A 6,204-nucleotide genomic window follows, 5' to 3' on the forward strand; every position below is an offset into this window, starting at 1 on the left:
TTAGCGTGTGAGAGGTCCCTTCAAAAGTCTGATAACAGCAGGGTAGAAGCTGTCCTTGAGCCTGGTGGTAGGTGCTCTCAGGTTTTTGTATCTTTTGCCTGACGGGAGGGGGAGAAGAGAGAATGACCGGGCTGGGAGGGGTCCTTAATTATGTTGGCTGCTTTCCCTTATACACTGTGAGTGTAGGGGGTTACAGACCCCCAGTCTGGATGCCAGTGTAGTTGGTACTGTAATGACATCCTTGTGGCTATGATCAGCAGTGACTCAATTTAAAAAAAAATCACTTATGTTTTCAAATTCTTCTGTGGCCTTACCCCTCCCTCTCACTGTAATCTCCAAATCTACAACAGTTCGAATGTAAATTGTAAAAATGCAAAATGTAGAATCGGAAAAAGTTACAGGGCACATTAATAGACAATAGGCTATCAGGAAACAAGCAGGGGAAATAGATTGATGAGAATGCTCTGAGAAGCAGTGCAAACTTGATGGGCTGAATGGCCTACTTCTATGTCATAAGAAAATATGAATATATCTTCCTTGGAGGCAATGCAACAATGTTTGCCAAAGTAGAATGAGCAGTGATCTCCTTGAAACATAGAAGACTCTGAAGGGTAGGTTAACTTGGGGTTTAAAATGGGCGGCGCGGACTCGTTGGGCCGGAAGGGCCTGTTACCACGCTGTAAATAAAAAAAATTTAAAAAATTTTAAAATTTAGAAAAGGGTAGATATTGAGAGAGTGTTCTCCTAGTGGAGAAGTTTAGAATTAAGTTTAGAACTAAATTCCTAAAATAGCACTGCACTTTCTCCGGAACTGTAACACTATATTCTGCATTCAGTTTTTCATTTTACTACCTTGTTGTACTTATGTATGGCATGATCTGCCTGGATGGGACGCAAACAAAAGTTTTTCATTGTATCTCAGTACAAGTGACAATAATAAACAATTACCAATTCCAAATCCAAGTGTTTTAGTGAGAAGTAAATACCTTTGAGTAGTTAATGTGTGGCTGTGGAGAATGGACTCCTGATACGTCTGGCAGCCAATGAGACTTTGTGTCATCTAGCACATGGAGCAGGATTGGTTGTTTTCAGAGATAACATTTTAACCAAGAAAGAGAAAGGACTTACCTGAGAGATCGGACCATCTTTAAGAATGCAGGCAGGTGTTGATGATCCCTTGAGCTAAACTGGTGGTGGTGAATCTCTGGACTTCTCTTCCCTGGAAGTTTGTGGAGGCCAGATCATTGGATGTATTTCAAGAGGAGGGTAAACAAATCTTTGAAAGGTCGTGGAATTCAGGAATATGTGGAACCGGCACAGAAAAGATGAGATGCATAGGTGATGCATTTTGGGAAGTCAAATGCAAGAGGAAAGTATGTAGTAAAGGGAGCATTGAGGAATATTGGATGCAAGTTCAAAGTTCCCTGAAAATGGTAACACAAGTGGATAGGGTGACAAAGAAGAAAGCTGGCCTTCATCAGTTGGGGCGCTGAGTATAAAAGTTGGGAAGTCATGTTGCAGCTGTGTAAAACTTTGGTTAGGCCACGTTTTGGAGTATTGTGTGTAGTTCTGGTCACCATTCTATGGGAAGGATGTTGAGGTTTTGGAGAGGGTGCAGAAGAGGTACACCTGGATTGGAGTTTATTGACCATAAGGAGAGGCTGAACAAAGTTGGATTGTTTTGCTCCAGAGCGTCAGAGACTGAGGGGTGACCTGATAGAAGCATGTAAAGTTATGAGAGGCGTAGGTAGGATAGATGGTCAGGGTCTTTTTCCCAGGGTGGAAATGTCAAATACTAGAGGAAATATGTTGAAGGTGAGGGGGCAAAGTTTAATGGAGATGTGCAAAGGAAGATTTTTTTACACAGAGAGTGGTGGGTGCCCGGAATGTGCTGCCAGGGGTGGTGGTGATGGTAGATACTATAGCAACGTTTAAGAGGCATTTAGACAGATATGTGAACAAGCAGGGAATAGAGGGATACAGACCATGTGCAGACAGATGGGACTAGTTTAGATTGGCATCATGGTCAGTTAAGACATGTGAGCCAAAGAGCTTGTTCCTGTGTTGTATTGTTCTATGTTCTATGAGGACTGGGGCAGATCAGGCTTGAGGGGCCAGGTGCTCCTGGTTTCTTGTGTTCTTGTGTAAGCTGATGTATGCCTCCCCCTCCAGTTATAGCCTACCCCAGTGTTTGAGGTTCATGTTGTTTGTGAAGTGTGCAGCGAACAGTGAAAACACTAATTGGCATCTCTGATGCATGCCCAACAGCGTCCTTGCCTAACATGGGCAGGCACGGTAGTGTAGCGGTTAGTGCAACGCTATTACAGCACCAGCGACCCGAGTTCAATTCCTGCCGCTGTCTGTAAGGAGCTTGTACGTCCTCCTCGTGTCTGCATCTGCTCCGGTTTCCTCCCACATTCCAAAGGCGTACAGGTTAGGAAGTTGTGGGCATGTTGTGTTGGCGCCGGAAGTGTGGTGACACTTGCGGGCTGCCCCCAGAACACTCTGCGCAAAAGATGCATTTCACTGTGTGTTTCGATGTACATGTGACTAATAAAGATCTTTTCTTAACTGTGTCATATGGAGGAAGACCATACAGTCACTGAGCTTATAGCGCAGTTAGAAATTGGCAGGTACAACATTGTGGGCATCACAGACTCGTGGCTGAAAGAAGATCACAGCTGGGTCCTAAACATCCTGTCGAAAAGACGGACAGATGGGCAGAGGGGCTATGTCAATAAAAAATGAAATCAAATCCTTAGCAAGAAGTGACATATGATCAGAGATGTAGAATCATTGTGGGTAGAGTTGAGGAACTGCAAGGGTAAAAAGACCCTGATGGGAGTTATATACAGGCCTACGAATTGTAGTCAGGATGTGGGGTACAAATTACAACAGGGGATGGAAAAGGCATGTAAGAGAGGCAATGTTGTGGTGGTCATGGGGGACTTCAATATGCAGGTAGACTGGGAAAATCAGGTTGGCACTGGATCCCAAGAGAAGGAATTTGTAGAATGCCCATGAGATGGCTTTTTAGAGCAGCTTGTGGTCGAACCCACTAGGGAAAAGGCAATTCTGGATTTGGTGTTGTGCAGTGAACCAGATTTGATTAGGGAGCTTAAGGTAAAGGAATCCTTATGAGGCAGTGATCATAATATGATAGAATTCACCTTGCAGTTTGAGAGGGGGAAGATAAAATCAGATGTATCGGTATTACAGTTAAGTAAAGCTAACTACAGAGGCATGAGAGAGGAGCTGGCCAAAGTTGATTGGAAGGGGACCCCAGCAGGGATGACGGTAGAGCAGCAATGGCAGGAGTTTCTGGGAGTAATTCAGAAGACAAAGGATCATTTCATCCCAAATCAGAAGAAGCATTCTAAAGGGAGGTTGAGGCTACCGTAGCTGACAAAGGAAGTCAAAGACAGCATAAAAGCCAAAGTGAGGGCATACAATATTGCAAAAACTAATGGGAAGCTAGAGGATTGGGAAACTTTTAAAAACCAACAGGAGGCAACTAAAAAAGCAACAAAGGGAGAAAAGATGAAATATGAAGGTAAGCTAGCCAATAATATAAAAGAGTATACCAAAAGTTTTTTTCAGATACATAAAGAGTAAAAGAGGTAAGAGTGGACACCGGACCACTGGAAGATGACGCTGGAGAAGTAGTAATAGGGAACAAAGAAATGGCGGATGAACTGAATAAGTATTTTGGAAGACCCCAGCAACATGCCAGAAGTGAGTGTAGTCGCTGTTACTAAGGAGAAGGTGCTTGGGAAGCTGAAAGGTCTGAAGGTGGATAAGTCACCTGGACTGGCTAGACTACACCCCAGGATTCTCAATGAGGAAGCTGAAGAGGTTGTGGAGGCATTAGTAGTGATCTTCCAAGAATCAATAGAGTCAGGAATGGTTCCAAAGAACTGGAAAACTGCAAATGTCACTCTACCCTTTAAGAAGGGAGGGAGGCAAAAGACAGGAAATTATAGGCCCGGTTAGCCTGACTTCAGTGGTTGGTAAGATGTCAGAGTCCGTTATTAAGGATGAGGTTTCAGGGTACTTGGAATCACATGATAAAATAGGCCGAAGTCAGCATGGTTTTCTTAAGGGGAGATCTTGCCTGATAAATATGTTGGGATTCTTTGAGGAAGTAAAAGGCAGGATAGACAAAGGAGAGTCAGTGGATGTTGGTTACTTGATTTTCAGAAGGGCTTTGACAAGGTGCCGCACATGAGGTTGCTAAACAAGATAGGATCCCATGGTATTACAGGAAAGGTACTAGCATGGATTGAAGATAGGCTGACTGATAGAAGGCAAAGAGTGAAAATAAAGGGGGCCTTTTCTGGTTGGCTGCTGGTGACTAGTGGTGTTCCTCAGGGGTCAGTGTTGAGTCCACTACTCATCACATTGTATGTTTTATGTTAATGAACTGGATGATGGAATTGATGGCTTTGTGGCCAAGTTTGCAGATGATACAAAGATAGGTGGAGGGGCAGGTTGTGTTGAGGAAGTAGGCAGTCTGCAGAAGGACTTGGACAGGTTGGGAGAATGGGCAAAAACGTGGCAGATGGAATACAACATAGGGAAGTGTACGGTCATGCACTTTAGTAGAATGAATAAAGGCGTAGACTATTTTCTAAATGGGGAAAGAATTTAGAGATCAGAGCTGCAAAGGGATTTGGGGATTCCAGTGTAAGATTCCCTAAAGGTTAACACAGTTTGAGTTGTTAATAAGGAAGGCAAAAACAATAATTCATTTTGAGAGGACTAGAATATAAAAGCAAAGATGTAATGTTGAGACTTTATAAGGTGTTGATCAGACCACATTTGGAGTATTGTGAGCAGTTTTGGGCCCCATGTCTAAGGAAGGATGTGCTGGTATTGGAGAGGGTCCAGAGGAGGTTTACGAGAATGATCCCAGGAATGAAAGGGTTAATGTATGAGGAGCATTTGATGGCTCTGGGCCTGTACTTGCTGTAGTTCAGAAGGATGAGGGGGATCTTATTGAAACCTACCAAGTATTGAAAAGCTTGGATAGAGTGGACGTGGAGAGGATGTTTCCAGTAGTGGCAGAGTCTAGGATCAGAGGGCACAGCCTCAGAATAGAAGGATGTCCCTTTAGAACAGAGATGAGGAGGAATTTTTTTAGTGAGACGATGGTGAATCTGTGGAATTCTTTGAAACAGACGGCTGTGGAGGCCAAGTCATTGGGTGTATTTAAGGCGGAGGTTGATAGGTTCTTGATTAGTAAGGGCGTCAAAGGTTACGGGGAGAAGGCAGGAGAATGAGAGGGAAAAGTAAATCAGCCATGATCAAATGACAGAGCAGACTCAATGGGCTGAATGGCCTAATTCTGCTCCTATGTTTTATGGTCTAACTTCCCAAAGTCTGCTGCATGCACATTATGTTGCCCAAGATCTTCAGCAATCAGAAAAAATACTATGGCATACATAGCATAGCCCATGATTAGAAAAAATTCCATTACTTAATACACCAGATTCTTAATAAATTATGAGTTTCTGAATGCTTACAGAGGTGTTTGTTAACCATTGAAAGATGGAATTGGGTCACTTATATAAACCATGTTTTATTGTGCTTTGAGATATAGGAAGCTGTTTAAAGTCTGTGCAAAAATGCAGCCGAAACAGAATGTCTCAAAAAGGAGGAGGCATAAAATTGGATAAATCCCCAGGGCCAGATAAGATATAACCCAGGAGTACACAAAAGACTGTAGATGCTGGAACCTGGAGCAACAAACAATCTGCTGGTAGAACTCAGTGTTTCGAGCAGCATCTGTGGGCAGAAAGGAACTATTGATGTTTCCAGTTGAAACTCTGCATCAGGACTATTCCATGACATGTAAATGAACACAGATTGGTACTGATAAAGAACAGAGGATATGTGGTTATATTGAGCAAAACATTCTGACCTGGATAAAGTACTGAGTTGAGCTGGTCCACCACAGCCTGGTCTAATCTGAACCTGGAGACACAACATACTGCAGATGTTGGAATCTGGAGCAACACACGATCTGCTGGAGGAACTCAGCATCTGTGGGAGAGAAGGAATTGTCGATGTTTCAAATCAAAACCCTGCATCAGGACTGTGACAGGACTCAATCCTCATGCAGGGTTTTGACCCGAAACATTGAAAGTTCCTTTCCTCCCACGGATGCTGCTTGACCCACGGAGTTCCACCAGCAGATTGTGT

The sequence above is a fragment of the Pristis pectinata genome, chromosome 30 (genome assembly GCF_009764475.1).
Source record: "Pristis pectinata isolate sPriPec2 chromosome 30, sPriPec2.1.pri, whole genome shotgun sequence".
NCBI lineage: Eukaryota > Metazoa > Chordata > Chondrichthyes > Rhinopristiformes > Pristidae > Pristis > Pristis pectinata.